The sequence below is a fragment of the Bufo gargarizans genome, unplaced genomic scaffold (assembly GCF_014858855.1).
Source record: "Bufo gargarizans isolate SCDJY-AF-19 unplaced genomic scaffold, ASM1485885v1 fragScaff_scaffold_289_pilon:::fragment_2:::debris, whole genome shotgun sequence".
Lineage (NCBI taxonomy): Eukaryota > Metazoa > Chordata > Amphibia > Anura > Bufonidae > Bufo > Bufo gargarizans.
In genome coordinates this window covers 212839-230255 of record NW_025334083.1, presented here as the reverse complement: position 1 = coordinate 230255, position 17417 = coordinate 212839, and the positions used below count along the sequence as shown (strand labels likewise).

At 47.3% G+C, this 17417-nt stretch overlaps 1 long non-coding RNA gene across 1 annotated transcript in view; it reads left to right on the top strand.

Annotated features, from left to right (window-relative positions):
* The first annotated feature begins 10484 nt into the window (after positions 1-10484).
* The window catches only part of LOC122922368, a 36246-nt gene continuing 29313 nt past the window's right edge, over positions 10485-17417 (top strand). Inside the window, exon 1 of the long non-coding RNA XR_006387131.1 lies at positions 10485-10616. This is a non-coding gene — a long non-coding RNA (uncharacterized LOC122922368). The remainder of the gene's footprint in view (positions 10617-17417) is intronic.

Here is a 17417-nt window from a genome sequence, read left to right as displayed (position 1 = left end):
CCACCCCAGTGCCATCAGCTCCACTCCCCCAGTGCCTTCAGCTCTCCTCACCCCAGTGCCTTCAGCTCTCCCCCACCCCAGTGCCATCAGCTCTCCCCCACCCCAGTGCCATCAGCTCCACTCCCCCAGTGCCTTCAGCTCTCCCCCACCCCAGATCCATCAGCTCTCCCCACCCCAGAGTCATCAGCTCTCGCCCACCCCAGAGCCATCAGCTCTCCCCCACCCAGAGCCATCAGCTCTCCCCCACCCTAGAGTCATCAGCTCTCCCCCACCCCAGAGCCATAAGCTCTTCCCCACCCTAGAGCCAGCAGCTCTCACCCCTTGTGCCAGCAGCTCCCCCCTTTTTCCAGCAGCTCTCCCCCTTGTGCCAGCAGCTCACCCCCCTTGTGCCAGCAGCTCACCCCCCCTTGTGCCAGCAGCTATCCCCCCTTGTGCCAGCAGCTCTTCCCCCCTTGTGCCAGCAACTCTCCCCCCTTGTGCCAGCAGCTCTCCCCCTTGTGCCATCATCTCACCCCCTTGTGCCAGCAGCTCCCCCCTTTTTCCAGCAGCTCTCCCCCTTGTGCCAGCAGCTCACCCCCCTTGTGCCAGCAGCTCACCCCCCCTTGTGCCAGCAGCTATCCCCCCTTGTGCCAGCAGCTCTTCCCCCCTTGTGCCAGCAACTCTCCCCCCTTGTGCCAGCAGCTCTCCCCCTTGTGCCATCATCTCACCCCCTTGTGTCAGCAGCTCTCCCATCTGTGCCAGCAGCTCTCCCCGCCCCTATTGTGCCAGCAGCTCTCCCCCCTTGTGCCAGCAGCTCTCCCCCCTTGTGCCAGCAGCTCTCCCCTCTGTGCCAGCAGCTCTCCCCCCCCCCCTATTGTGCCAGCAGCTCTCCCCCCCCCTATTGTGCCAGCAGCTCTCCCCCCTATGACGCTGTGCACTCCAGGCGCCCGGCCTTAGTCACACCAACTTACCTTTCCAGCAGGGGCGCCACCGACACTCCATCGTTCTGCGCTGCTCTGCGCCTGACGCGCCACACAGCGCGTCAGGTCATGGCGTGTGTACGTCAGGAGGTCAGTACAGCGCGAGACCATGGATGTGCTGTAGAGTGTCCGGAGGCCCCCTGCTGGAAAGGTGAGTATTGCGGGCCAGCAGGAGACCATGGAGCAGGAGTAATAGCAAGCGCTTCACTTCCGCTCCGTGGTCATGTGACACAAATGGATTTTCGATGCAAAACATTTGCATCAAGGATTTTTTTTGTGTCGATTTACTTGATTCAATCGCATAATCGTTTCAGCCCGAATCACTTGCCACTAGGATCTATTGCCTTAGGCCTCTTGCACACTAACTTTTTTTTTTCTGTTTACATTCCGTTTTTTGCGTTCTGTATATGGTCGGTATATGGTCCGTTTCCGTATTTCCGTTTTTCCGTGCAAATAGATTATGTCCTATTATTGCCCGCAAATCACATTCCTTGGCTCCATTCAAGTCATGGGGGCTGTAAAAAAAATGGAACGGATACGGAATGCATCCGTATGTCTTCCGTATCCGTTTCCTTTTTGCGGAACCATCTATTGAAACTTTCAAGCCCAGCCAATTATTCTATATAATTACTGTATACTGTATATGCTATGCTTCCGTTTCCGTTTGAGATCCGCAAAAAACGGAAACCAAACGGAAGCGGAACGGAAATGGAAACACTACTGAAACAAAAAACTGAAAAACACTACTCAAAAAGCCATATGGACGTGTGCAAGAGGCCTAAGGGTCCATTCACACGTCTGTATGTGTTTTGCGGATTCGCAAATTGCGGACCTGCAAAACACGGACACCGGCAATGTGCGTTCCGCATTTTGCGGATCGCACATTGCCGGCACTCTCATAGAAAATAACTTTTCTTGTCTGCAATTGCGGACAAGAATAGGACATGTTCTATTTTTTTGCGGAACGGGAGTGCGGATCCGCAAATGCGGATGCGGACAGCACATTCCGGTCCCATTGAAAATGAATGGGTCCGCACCTGTTCCGCAAAATTGCAGAACGGATGCGGGTCCATTTTGCGGACATGTGAATGGACCCTTAGGCCTCATGCACACAACAGTGTTTTTTCACTGTCAGTGATTTGGCTTCAGTGGTCCGTGTCCGATTTTGCTTCAGTTGTGTTTCCTTGTGTCTTCCTTATTTTTTGTCTGACAGGGGAAAAAAAAGGAAGGTTAATGAAAGGTGTAATTTTATTGCACCAAGGTCTTGTAAAAAAAAAAAAAAACGGACACGGACGCGGACACGGATGACATACCAGTTGTGTATCAGTTTTTTTTGACAGACCCATTGACTTGAATGGGTCCGTCCTCCGTTTTCCACTGACAAGAATAGGAAAAAACAGAGGACTATGGCCCCTTTCACACGGGCGAGTTTTCCGCGCGGGTGCAATGCGTGAGTTGCACGCATTGCACCCGCACTGAATCCGGACCCCTTCATTTCTATGGGGCTGTGCACACGAGCAGTGATTTTCACACATCACTTGTGCGTTGCGTGAAAATTTCAGCAAGCTTTATTTTGTGCGTTTTTCACTCAACGCAGGCCCAATAGAAGTGAATGGGGCTGCGTGAAAATCGCAAGCATCCACAAGCAAGTGCGGATGCGGTGCGATTTTTATGCATGGTTGCTAGGAGACGATCAGGATGGGGACCCGATCATTATTATTTTCCCTTATAACATGGTTATAAGGGAAAATAATAGCAGTCTTAATACAGAATGCATAGTACAATAGGGCTGGAGGGGTTAAAAAAATAAAATAAAAATTGAACTCACCTTAATCCACTTGTTCGTGCAGCCTGGCTTCTCTTCTGTCTTCTTCTGTGAGGAATATGACCTTTGATGATGTCACTACGCTCATCACATGGTCCATCGCATGATCTATCACCATGGTGATGGATCATGTGATGGACCATGTGATGAACGCAGTGACGTCATCAAAGGTCCTATTCCTCACAGATGAAGACAGAAGAGATGCTGGCTGCACGAACAAGTGGATTAAGGTGAGTTAAATTTATTTTATTTTTTTTTAACCCCTCCAGCCCTATTGTACTATGCATTCTGTATTCAGAATGCTATTATTTTCCCTTATAACCATGTTATAAGGGAAAATAATAACATCTACACAACCTTGAACCCAAACCTGAACTTCTATGAAGAAGTTCGGGTCTGGGTACCACAATCAGTTTTTTATCACGTGCGTGCAAAACGCATTGCACCCGCGCGATAAAAACTGAACAACGCAACGCAATCGCAGTTAAAACTGACTGCAATTGCGTACCTACTCGCTCGTGTGAAAGAGGCCTATCAGTTTTTTTTCACAGCTCCATAGAAATTAATGGGACCTCCGCTAAACTGTGAAAAATGACGGAACGGACGCGGATGCACACAAACTTTTTTTTGCGAGTGTACGGGACGTTTTTTTGTGTTCCGTATACGGAACCATTCATTTCAATGGTTCAGCAAAAAAAAACTGAATGTACTCCGTATGCATTCCGTTTCCGTATTTCCGTTTTTCTGTTCCGTTTAAAGATAGAACATGCCCTATTATTGCCCGCAAATCACGTTCCGTGGCTCCATTCAAGTCAATGGGTCCGCAAAAAAACGGAACACATACGGAAATGCATCCGTATGTCTTCCATTTCCGTTCTGTTTTTTGCGGAACCATCTATTGAAAATTTTATGCCCAGCCCAATTTTATCTATGTAATTACTGTATACTGTACATGCCATACAGAAAAACGGAACAGAAATGGAAACAAAAAACGGAACAACGGATCCGTAAAAAAATGGACAGCAAAACACTGAAAAAGCCATACGGTCGTGTGCAGGAGGCCTTGGTCTGAGGGTCTGTATTTGTTCAAGGCTTCTAATCTTGAGTTTTGGGGTCCAACAGCTTGTGCCTGTGCTCTTCTACATTTGCCACTGCATGTAATTCATGGACATGATTGGTCCTCCAGAGTGGGAGACACTCTTTCTAGCCTCTCTGGTTATTATATGACAGTCCCAAATAAGGGATTCCCCCCAAGTAAATAAGAATTCTCTAAGGCTGTGATGGCTAACCTCTGGCACCCCAGCTGTGGCAAAACTACAACTCCCAAGATGTACATCTGCCTGGCTGTTCTCAGAATTCCGTAGAAATGAATGGAGCATGCCGGGAGTCGTAGTTTCACCACAGCTGGTGTGCCGGAGGTCCGCCATCTCTGCTCTAAGGCATTTGATTTCTATTATTTTTTTTGTAGGACAATCCAATGTCCACACTCTATTTTGGCCTTCACTTCCCCTCCAATGCTACTTAATTGTATCTCTCTGTATTATGCATAAAAAAATGGTGTCTTTCTCCTTTCAAACGATCCGGCTGCACAATAAAAGCGGCCGTGGCTTTGATCTGTAAGACGTGTGTCTCTCTGGTTACTTGTGACTATAGGTCTCACACTTCATGTGAACTGCATATCTTTATATCCATATTTACAGTACATTTTCAGATTTCTGCCTTTAGATCACCAGTTACTCATTGACTTACAATATTTGCATTTTCTTGACCTAATTCTACAATAAGCTGCACAGTCTAATGCTACAATAGCCTCAGCTGAGGCACAAATGATGCAGCGCCTCCGCAGGGGAACTCAAGTATTACATGGTGCTCATTTAAATAAATGGGCTGTCAATGCGATTCACCGACGCCTTGGGTCATCCAGATTGGGAGACACGCTGTGTAACCACTATGCACAATATATTGGGCTCCTAAATTGGAACCCCCCTCTATTAGCTTACAATTCTCTATTTACTCTGGCTTTTCTGGGGGAGTCAACCCCTTTAACAGTGTCCACATCCCCAACCTTAATTAGCTTTTCTGCTGTATTCTGCATAGAAAATAATGGGGTCGTACTCATTTAATGAGTAACTCTCACTAGGGATGAGCGAACCCATAGAAGTTCGGGTTTGCCGGGTTCGGCCGAACGTCAGGTCAAAGTTCAGGTTAGGGACCCGAACTTGACCACGAACTTCACTTTATCATTTTCCGTTATAACATGGTTTAAGACAGAATGCAAAAGACTGTGCTGCAGGGACTCTTCTATCTTAATTCAGCAGGACCTGTGGTGAGCCCGGTGATGTCATCACGCTCATCGCAGGTCTTTTGGCAGGTCCTGTTGAATTAAGGTAGAAGAGACCGCTGCAGCACGATCAGGTGGATGAGGTGAGTTGTTTTTTTTTAACCTGTAAATGGCCATATTCTTTAGCATTCTGTCTTAAGAATGCTATTGTTTTCCGATAGAACCATGTTATAATGGAAAGTAATGAAAAAGTCCGGGTTCGGGTCCAGGTCCCCGAACTCGCAACGTTCGGTACAAACTTAAACTTTGCAGTTCAGGTTCGCTCATCTCCGCTGTAGCAACTGCTTGCGCTCCCCGTGTGATAACAATTCTGGAGCATCTTATCTTATGACTCTATGTTGTGCCATTCCTGTATTATTTATGTCAGAAGTTATGAATGAATTGCAGCAGAAGGTCCAGATGGGTGTTACCAGTTGGGAGTATGCCAGCACTGATTGGATAGTGTCAAATGTGCAGGGACACACCCACAACTGGTAACACCAGTGACTTAGCTATAGGGGTCGCAGCGGTTGCAGTTGCGACCGGACCCCTAAGCCAGGGGGGCCCAGAGGTACTGTACGGAAGGATGGATCCGTTCTCCTGCCCATAGACTTGTATTATGATGGAATGCAAAACGGAAGCCTTTAAAAGGCATTCAGTTTTGATCCGTATTTATAGAAGTCTATGGGAATCATAACGGATCTGTCCCGTTTCCGTTATGCTGAACGGAGAAAAAAGTCCTGTCGACAGGTCTTTGTTTTCCGTCTTGCATAACGGGAACCAGACGGATCTGTTATGATTCCCATAGACTTCTATAAAGACGGATCAAAACTGAATGCCTCTTAAAGGCTTCCATTTTGACTTCCGTCTTATGGATTCCGTTATTTTCCGTTATAACCATGTTATAAGGGAAAGCCATAACGGAATCCAGAACGCAGATGTGAACCCACCCTAAGGTGTACACATGTCGTCTTCCTTGTGTATAGGTCTCACATTGTACATTCCATACCAGCTGCATATCTCTACCTCTCCCACTGACATGTACAGAACATTCTTGGTTCAGTCTTAAAGGGTAACTGTCATGTTTATATCTAAAAACAATCAATTTTAGCATATGTTACTCGTTCACAGGAACTGCAGGTAAGCGAGTGGATCTACAGCCTTCCAGAGGCGATTGTTCGCTGGCAGGCTGTAGATGCGATTTTTTTTAACCCCTAACAGGTATATTAGACGCTGTTTTGATAACAGTGTCTAATATACCTGCTACCTGGTCCTCTGGTGGTCCCTTTTGCTTGGATCGACCACCAGAGGACACAGGCAGCTCTGTAATAAGTAGCACCAAACACCACACTACACTACACCCCCCCCCCTGTCACTTATTAACCCCTTATTAACCCCCTGATCACCCCATATAGACTCCCTGATCACCCCCCTGTCATTGATCACCCCCCCTGTCATTGATCCCCCCCCTGTAAGGTCCATTCAGACGTCCGTATGTGTTTTGCGGATCCGCGGATCCACGGATCGGATCCGCAAAACACATACGGATGTCTGAATGGAGCCTTACAGGGGGGTGATCAGGGAGTCTATATGGGATGATCACCCCCCTGTAAGGCTCCATTCAGATGTCCGTATGTGTTTTACGGATCCACGGATCCATGGATCGGATCCGCAAAACACATACGGACGTCTGAATGGAGCCCTACAGGGGGGTGATCAATGACAGTGGGGTGATCACCCTATATAGAATCCCTGATCACCCCCCTGTCATTGATCACCCCCCTGTCATTGATCACCCCCCTGTAAGGCTCCATTCAGACGTCCGTATGTGTTTTACGGATTCACGGATCCATGGATCGGATCTGCAAAACACATACGGACCTCTGAATGGAGCCTTACAGGGGGGGTGATCAATGACAGGGGGGTGATCAATGACAGGGGGGTGATCAATGACAGGGGGGTGATCAGGGAGTCTATATGGGGTGATCATCCCCCTGTCATTGATCACCCCCCTGTAAGGCTCCATTCAGACATTTTTTTGGTACCACTAACTTGTGACAAAAAATACAATCTCACATGAACTCACCATACCCCTCACAGAATCCAAATGCGTAAATTTTTTTAGACATTTATATTCCAGACTTCTTTTCACGCTTTAGGGCCCCTAAAATGCCAGGGCAGTATAAATACCCCACATGTGACCCCATTTCGGAAAGAAGACACCCCAAGGTATTCGCTGAGGGGCATATTAAGTTCATGAAAGATTGAACTTTTTGTCCCAAGTTAGCGGAAAGGGAGACTTTGTGAGAAAAAACAAAAAAAATCAATTTCCGCTAACTTGTGCCAAAAAAAATAATCTTCTATGAACTCGCCATGCCCCTCATTAAATACCTTGGGGTGTCTTCTTTCCAAAATAGGGTCACATGTGGGATATTTATACTGCCCTGGCATTTTAGGGGCCCTAAAGCGTGAGAAGAAGTCTGGGATTGAAATGTCTAAAAATGCCCTCCTAAAAGGAATTTTGGCCCCTTTGCGCATCTAGGCTGCAAAAAAGTGTCACACATGTGGTATCGCCGTACTCAGGAGAAATTGGGAAATGTGTTTTGGGGTGTCTTTTTACATATACCCATGCTGGGTGAGAGAAATATCTCTCTATAATGACAACTTTGTATAAAAAAATGGGAAAAGTTAACTTTTAGAGATATTTCTCTCACCCAGCATGGGTATATGTAAAAAGACACCCCAAAACACATTGCCCTACTTCTCCTGAGTACGGCGATACCACATGTGTGACACTTTTTTGCAGCCTAGGTGGGCAAAGGGGCACACATTCCAAAGAGCACCTTTCGGATTTCACAGGGCATTTTTTACACATTTGGTTTTTAAACTACTTCTCACGCATTAGGGCCCCTAAAATGCCAGGGCAGTATAACTACCCTACAAGTGACCCCATTTTAGAAAGAAGACACCCCAAGGTATTTCGTGATGGGCATAGTGAGTTCATGGAAGTTTTTATTTTTTGTCACAAGTTAGTGGAATATGAGACTTTGTAAGGAAAAAAAATAAAAATAAAAAAATCATTATTTTCCACTAACTTGTGACAAAAAATAAAAAGTTCTATGAACTCACTATGCCCATCAGCGAATACCTTAGGGTGTCTACTTTCCGAAATGGGGTTATTTTGGGGGTTTTTCTACTGTCTGGGGATTGTAGAACCTCAGGAACATGACAGGTGCTCAGAGTCAAACCATTTTTTTTTTACCCAAACATTTTTTTTTATCAAAGACATGTAGAACAATACATTTAGAGAAAAATTTATATAGAAATGTCGTTTTTTAAAAAAAAATTTACAACTGAAAGTGAAAAATGTCATTTTTTTGCAAACATTTCGGTAAATTTCGATTAATAACAAAAAAAGTAAAAATTTCAGCAGCAATGAAATACCACCAAATGAAAGCTCTATTAGTGAGAAGAAAAGGAGGTAAAATTCATTTGGGTGGTAAGTTTGACCGAGCAATAAACCGTGAAAGTAGTGTAGTGCAGAATTGTAAAACGTGGTCTGGTCATTAAGGGTGTTTAAGCTAGGGGGCTGAGGTGGTTAAAGATCTTTTGACAATCATTGACAGACTAACTCAGGTATACATGCCTAGCTCTAATAAACTAGCAAATAAATAAAAATATGACAGTTATACTTTAAGATCGGTAGTTACTCATTTACCTCCCGTTTGCACTTTCTTAAACTAAGTTGTACATCACATACACAAAAGGTGCATAGTCTTATGCGACAGTAGTCTCCACTGTTCTCCTGAGCTATTCTAGGTGCCCTCCCTTCAAATCTGATGGTAATGGGAGTGAATCAGTCTAGTGTTCATCCAGTTCAACCTGGTTCGTTAATACAATAGCAACACACTGTAGCATTTACACAGCCAACAATGACAAGGGTTGAATGGGAACGCAACAGGACAACAAGTTTAAAGAAGCCTTAAAGGAGTTCTCCATTTTAGAAAATCAGATGTCAGATGGGTCTCCAGACTGTAGGTATGGAATCCTCACTGATCAGCTGATGCTTACATCGTGTTTGGGTCTGCAGCACTACCACAGGAGAAGTCAAGTATTACAGGCTGTGCATTGTAATCAATGGCCTGTCCATGGAATGTATAGTTGTGTTGGGTCCTCCAAAGAGATACTCTTTACTAGCGAAATTAGATAAGGGTCTGAGCTGGCATATCTCCCGGACTCCTGGAAGAACTAGCACATTTTGCTGACTCCTGGAGGAGCTGGCACATCTTCTTGACTCCTGAAAGAGCTTGTATATCTTCTAGACTCCTGGAACAGCTGGCACATCTTCTGGACTCTTGGAAGAGCTGGCACATCTTCTGGACACCTGGAACATCTGGCACATCTTCTGGACTCCTGGAACAACTGGCATATCTCCTGAACTCCTGGAAGAGCTGGCACATCTTCTGGACTCCTGGAAGAGCTGACATATCTCCCGGACTCTTGGAAGAGCTTGCTAATCTCTCGGAAAGCAGCCCTTTATGAACTTCATTTGTTTATGGTACCAGAATACTGAATCATCAGACTCATCCCCGGTACCACAACATGCACAGGGGGAGGCATGGTGCATCACAAAAGGGGAGTGACACATTACAAAAAGTGATGTATCCTATGCAAAAGTGGGCATGGCCAACAGAAAGAAAGCTTTTGAGCTCCATCTTCCTCATCCTGAATTTGTAAAGTTTGCAAGTACCTTATGATGTACTGTACGTTTGTCTAGATTGCAACAAGTCACAAATAAGGAAAGGTTCACTTTAAGAAAGCCTTCATACCAATTTAATTGTATTATCATATTTGAATGTTCACCGCAGCCCAACCGCAAAGACGTCTTTTTGATAAATAATGCAAAGGATGATTGAGATCCACAGATAAAGCCTTCTAGAATTTGAATAAATTTCCCTAAGCGCACTGACGTCTGTACTTTCTATCCTTTTGAACGGACAATATTGCCTTGTTTCGCACAGGACACAAGACTGAACAAGCAGGAGAGGTGACTCATGCCCTCACATCCTCTCACAGTGTTTGAACACAGAAGAATTTATAGCCATGAGCTCTTGGTAAAGTCAATGAAAGTTGGAGAAGAATTTGTTTTCCGAGCAGATGCCGCCTGATTAACACAAAAGGGATTTGAAATGTTTAGAAATGATTGGATAAACTTATGTAACTTCATGGTCATGACACAGCATGCCCATTGTCTTGAAGGGGACGTGAACAGATTTGACCCCGGTCAAAAATACTGACCCTTATCTTCCTATGGGGTCATCCACTCTGGTGGCTGTGATGGTTCCTGTATGCTCAACCAATCACTAAGTGCAGTGGTAGCCCCTCAGCTACTGATTGGCTGAGAGGACATTTGAAGTCATTACCTGTGTTTGGAACCAGGAACAGGCAGTAGAGAACAGAGGGGAATGGAGCAGAATCGGAATGTCAGGAGGGAAGAGGGGAGATCGGTCAGGTGAGTAACTCTTAGTTTATAGTTTAAACCCATTTCGGTCCTGTTTAAAAATTATTTTTATTCCCTCAGACAACCCACTTAACTTGGTGGTCACCCAACACAGCCTCGCCTCTCTTTCTTTCACACAAAAATTTCATTAAATCATGCTGCACTTGGAGTCTCTATGTAATGCTTGTAGTCAGGGACAGACATGGACAGTGATCCCTGACCTGGAACCCAGCCCACTTTCCCTACCTATATGCAGTTCAAGCTCTAAGTAGCAAGACCGCAACTGGTCAACAGTCCCTATGCTACTAAGGCGCAGAGACAGATGTAGTGTCCCACTAGGTAAATGTGGGCACTACACAAGGGTCAATTGGGCCACGTTGTTCTCACCTCCTGCGGGACAGGGTCATTGTATTTTATATAATGTTTTATTGTGTGGTTTCCCTGTTATCTTTGCATCAGGCCTGTTAGGGGTAGTTCCTCCTCCTAGACAGTAGAGGGAGCTAGGGAACCCCTAGTATTTATAGTCAGGCTCAGCTCAGGGAGAGGAGTTACGAGTCAGCAGAGTTGGGAGTTCAGAGTGTGTACTTTAGCCAGAGTGGAGCTGAAGGACAACTACTGACATGCAGCTGGATAGCCCAGGCTCCTAGCTTGCCACCAGGGGAAGGGTTTGCCTCCTGAGAGAAACTAAGTTCCTACAGAGTACAGTCAGAGCCAAATTGATGCCAGCCAACCTGAGAGCTGAAGGGCAGAAGGATCTATTTAAAGCAAGGAGACATATACCTGAGGAAGTTTTCCCTAACCAAGGATAAAGCCAGCAATAGGGCATACGGGCCTTGGGATAAAGACAGACAGGATTCTGAGGAAAGTGCAGCCTGATCTGTGTTTAACCCTCTGAGTATCTTGCAAGAACATTGTGCCTGCCAATTGATGTAAAGCCTGCATGTTACTACCTCTTGCATATGGAACTTTGACCAAAGACTGTATATAGTTAACTGTTCCAGTAAACAGAAGTTTTGGTTCACCACAACATTGTGTTCCTCAACTATTACTACAATAAATCGGTGTGCCACCGTTATCGGCACTGGCGTCACAGATTTAAAGGGATCTTGCCACTGGCACATTAAACAAACCTGCAACATCCAGGGCACCTCACCTACCATCAGGCCTGGTCCCTATACACAGAGAGTGCCCCAGAGGTCCCCTGTGCCAGCCTCTCCATCACTGCTGTACGTCTGCCCAGGGTATATAAAAGACTGTGAGTACTATAACCACCCTCGGTTAGTAACTACCCCTGTGACCTCACCATTCACCCTGCAGGGCGACGTACTGCATATTTCGGCATCACAAACAGGATACGAATATTCCTGTGCCATTGTGGAATCTGAACTGTGTGCCATTATTTGCTATAAAGTGATGAATGCCCCATCCGTTTATTTGAAAATTGTTGGGCCAAAGAACAGTGAAAATTTGCGGTGTGAAAACTGTATTTTGTGGACTGTTTGCTGCTTCCTAAGTCACCGCTTGCTGTCAGTGAACGGACAGCCTTATGCCTAAAGATGGCCGCCTAAGCTGACTGAATTTATTGCTGCGCCATCGCTGTATTGTATTGGCGGGAAGAATTTGGCGCCGTCTGCCGAAAGTGTGGGAAAGACTGTATGTTAGCGCCACCGCCTTATCAGAAAATTTGCATGTCTGCTAAGATGGACTCCGCCTCCCCCATGTTGGAGTACCTAGGGGGCAGCCTCCCGGAGCAGTGGGAGGTCTTGGGCAGGATACTGAGTGCCGCCCTGACGTCCACCAGAGAAGGATCGGGCGTGATGGAGAAAGAGGACTGCTCTAATTTAATGGCTTCACCTACCGTCCGGACTGCAGAGCCTGCAATGTTCAAGGAGGAAGAAGCACCACCAGCCTATACTCCGGGACCGGAGAGGCAACCCTGCCTCCCACCAGGGTCGCAGCCCGAGCCGTGCCTTGGCTCGTGGGAAGGATTTGGCCGGCCCAGTGCGCAATGGTCTTCGCTGATGGCCGAGATACGAACCGCGGCCATACAAAAGACTACCCAGAAAAAAAAAATTTTAGAGGAGCTCGCAAAAACTGTCTATGAGCGCCACGCGAACACCCAACCCCGCCTGGAAAGAAGGATGTGGGTAGTGGTGGCATTTGACAAGAGTCGGGGGTTTGGATTTATTAAGGATTACTCCACAGGCAGAGACCTGTTTGTAAACCGGTGGTCTGTAAAGCGCAGCTACCTACCGGAGCATCTGCACAACCTCTGCGAAGGAGAAGAGGTGGAGTTCACCCCTGCTGAGGGCCTCAGAGGGCCGTACGCCACGGCACTGGCCCGTCCCAAGCTGGAACCAGAGGACTGGGAAGAACCTGAAGAGCCCCTCAGTCCGGGATGTGAACAGGAGAGACCTGTGGAACCTGCCTACAACACATACCAAGAGAGGGGTTCCTTCACTGGCCCCAATATCTTTGGCAACCCACAGTGCTGGACAAATGGGTGAATCCCTACCCCTCACCTGAGTTGCCTCGCAGGGAAAAGACACAGGCGGATATGGAGAATTTGAAAAAGTTCCAAGAAGCCCTTGATGCCCTGCGGAGAGGAAAAAGTTCGGATCCAGCGCAAGAACCTGCTGCGACTGTGCCGGAAAGTTCGGACCCAGCGACAGAACCTGCTGTGACTGTGCCGGAGGCCTGCAGTGAAGCAGCGCCCGAGAGACTGGAGGATTAAATTGCCAGGTTAGAGATCCACCTTCATGGCCTGCGCCAACTTGTCGTGTCCAGAGTGGCACCAACACCACCGGATGAGTATTATCCCCCTAGGAACTCAGATGTCCCTGAGCCTGCAGTCAGAGTTCCTCTCCCTGCCAGCTTGGCGACCTCCATAGATGTGCCCGCCGCTGCGGTATCTGAGAAACTTTGTTATGCAAGGAGTCGGGTCCGTCGTCTAAAGCCGGTGCCACCCAAACCCATGGAGCCTCCTGCAGCATTCACCCCCAGGCTTGCAGAGCCTATACCAGTGACCGGCCCATTTATGCTACAATTGCCTGCCAATACTATCTTGTGGGCCCAGCCATGCATGGACCCTCGCTTCAGGCCAAGACTAAGAGCAGAGCCAGGATGCACCACATCTGATGACCAGTATGAACTGGACACGTACCTGTAAGTAGGCCTTCTAGGCCATGTTTTTGCTGACGGACCCTCACATTGAACTTAACCGTTTCAGGACAGGAGTCTTTTGTTTTGGCCCGATGAGCTGCTGCCAGTTACCCACGGCTCAGTGGTGGTTGTTGAGGCCATTGAAAATACCAATGTTCTTCGGCCATATTGTTTACAGTACCCCCTGCCTGCTCTAAGTTAACTAGAGCCAAGTTGTGCCTTGATTTTCTTTGCACTTTACCCTTTTTCAGGTAGAATAGGGGACATTATAGCACTACTTTATTAACCTAGGACTTGCCAGGGAAAAATATCCCTGAGATGTGGACTTTGTGTGCTGTGACTTTTACGTGTGCAATATTAAACTTACAGAGATGTGCCCAGAGATGACCCTAATTGATGTGGGCCTCTGAGATGCTGTTTTATGGGACTACTGTATTTTATTCTTATGGACTATCCTGGTTATTCCTGATACGCTGCACCAGGTCAGCGCCCATGTTCCCTGTTCTATCCTGCATAAAGAGAACGACGCCCCTTTTCACCGCACTTGCCAGCGGAGCTGCCTGATATTTTATCGCAAATGTAGATGTATGTGCCTGCTTTGCATTTTTTTGTCTTTCGGGTGACAGTTTCCAGCTGGGCAGGGCCCCCTGTGTTGCGCCGAGGTCGGGCAACCTCAAAGCAGTGGGGTATGTAGTGTCCCACTAGGTAAATGTGGGCACTACACAAGTGTCAATTGGGCCACGTTGTTCTCACCTCCTGCGGGACAGGGTCATTGAATTTTATATAATGTTTTATTGTGTGTTTTCCCTGTTATCTTTGCATCAGGCCTGTTAGGGGTAGTTCCTCCTCCTAGACAGTAGAGGGAGCTAGGGAACCCCTAGTATTTATAGTCAGGCTCAGCTCAGGGAGAGGAGTTAAGAGTCAGCAGAGTTGGGAGTTCAGAGTGTGTACTTTAGCCAGAGTGGAGCTAAAGGCCAACTACTGACATGCAGCTGGATAGCCCAGGCTCCTAACTTGTCACCAGGGGAAGGGTTTGCCTCCTGAGAGAAACTAAGTTCCTACAGAGTACAGTGCAGAGCCAAATTGATGCTAGCCAACCTGAGAGCTGAAGGGCAGAAGGATTTATTTAAAGCAAGGAGACATATACCTGAGGAAGTTTTCCCTAACCAAGGATAAAGCCAGCAATAGGGCATACGGGCCTTGGGATAAAGACAGACAGGATTCTGAGGAAAGTGCAGCCTGATCTGTAAGTGTTTAACCCTCTGAGTATCTTGCAAGAACATTGTGCCTGCCAATTGATGTAAAGCCTGCATGTTACTACCTCTTGCATATGGAACTTTGACCAAAGACTGTATATAGTTAACTGTTCCAGTAAACAGAAGTTTTGGTTCACCACAACATCGTGTTCCTCAATTATTACTACAATAAATCGGTGTGCCACCGTTATCGGCACTGGCGTCACAAATTTAAAGGGATCTTGCCACCGGCACATTAAACAAACCTGCAACATCCAGGGCACCTCACCTACCATCAGGCCTGGTCCCTATACACAGAGAGTGCCCCAGAGGTCCCCTGTGCCAGCCTCTCCATCACTGCTGTACGTCTGCCCAGGGTATATAAAAGACTGTGAGTACGATAACCACCCTCGGTTAGTAACTACCCCTGTGACCTCACCATTCGCCTCACCCTGCAGGGCGGCATACTGCACATACAAGTGCCAAGAGTAGAAAACAACACAAAGGGATAGTAGTACAAAAATGGGTCAGAACCAGGTGGAAAACACAGTACAAAAACGAAAGACAGAGAGTAGTCAAAAGCCGAGATCAAATACCAGACGTGATGCACAGTACAAATTACGTGAGACAGAGAAAGTCCTCTGTGCCCCATTTATAGTAGTAATGCCCTCTGTGACCCCTCTGTGTTAATGAAGCTCAGATCCAGCTCTCCCCTGCAGGCACAGACCTGTGTGGGAGGAACACAGAGAGATTCCCGGGCTGCAGGATCCTCCCGCACAGGCCTGCAGCACTATTTGTGCTTCAAGCTGAATGGTGGAGCAGGGAGCAGAAGGCTCCGTGCTTCACCATTCAGTGCGCTGGCCTGAAGAAGTGATGGAATGCGGGGAGCTTAACGGTCAGTGAGTAACAGGACCGCAGCTCCCCGGCACTCCAGCAATGAGCACTTCCATCTGTAGTGATGGAAGCGCTCATTGCTTCTTGCACCGCCCTGAGAGAGGACACCTTGGGTGGATCCCCGCCCCACCACTGGACCAGGACTGGTTTTAAATAGAGCACCGAGTTTCAGAATCCGAACCTGATAGATACATGACTCGGCACTCCATTAGTCTGAACACAGCGCATAGGAATAGAGCAGCAGAGCAATCAGCCCACTGATAATCTCCTCCAGCACACACTCATTCTGGGGAAAAAGAGCATTGCATCCTGTTGCTAAGGATGCTGTCGAATCAACAGGAGGTGTGGCTTAGCAGCATGTCTCTCCTGGGGTGGTTGCTCCGAAGCTGGAGATCTCACCTCTGGAACCCAGACATGTAAGTTTCTGTCACTCTATCCGCCCTTTCGTGGCAGCTCTACAACCGGCCCTTCCTGTCTTCCCATTTTTGTGGTCTCACATTTCTTGCTGCTCCTGACCCAGTCACCACAGGGCATTATCTCATCTGACAACTTTGAGCGCCAACTACACTACTATTTAACCCTTTTAACTCTGCCTCTGAGCACGGCAGAGTTAAGCTTTCCTACTCTTCTTTCTTCTTGTGTAAGCTGTTGGACTCCTGTATTTGATAGGCCCTAAACTAATGGAAATACTTTCCCTCGGTAATGACACCCGGTGCCGTTCTTCCTCATCATCCTTATGAGGCAGAACGGGAGGTTGATGAATGCCCAGCCAAATGAGGGAAACCACCAAGTGCCAGCCTCTGGCTCTACAACGTTAGGAGCGTGGTGACGTTAAACCATACTTCTCAGATCTCAGGACTCTTTGAAGAGGTAGCAAATCTCCCAGTCCCCCGCAAGGAGAGCTGATGTCTCCCGGCGTTTTAGACCCCGGTCTTAATGAAGCCCCTGCACTGGCAGAGTATCGCCGAAGTTATGAAGAGGCGCCGGCCACTACATCACTTCGGCGTATCCAGCGCCGCTTCTAAATGTAAGACAGCTTCCTTCCTTGGTAGAAAATGATGAATGAGATGGGTCTGCCGGACCGTCCCTTTCGTCGCCCTCGTCACACCCACTTTTTAGACCTGGTGTGAGCAGGGAAAAGTCGCAGAACCATTGTGCCGCCATCTGTGCCTGAAATATGCCTAATGTAGGCGTATTTCAGTATAATGAATTACCCCCTTAATGTATATAGTGCTTAGAGGCACAAAAGTGCATATGAAAGAGAGTGGGGCACCATACTGAATGGATGGAGCCCGCTAAGAGGGGCAGGGCAATGTCCCAAAAAAGTATCTGGAAATTGCTCTGCAAAAATTGGCAAATGTGTTACACAGCGCCAGACGGGGGCCCCATTTTGATCTTTGCCACAACGAAGCCCGGCCTTACAACAACAGTGCGCTCTGTGACCGTGCCAAGAAGGTGAGCTTCAAACATCCCCGTGACATGTGCACAGGAAAACTAAGCAAACACAGCAGAATGTCACTGT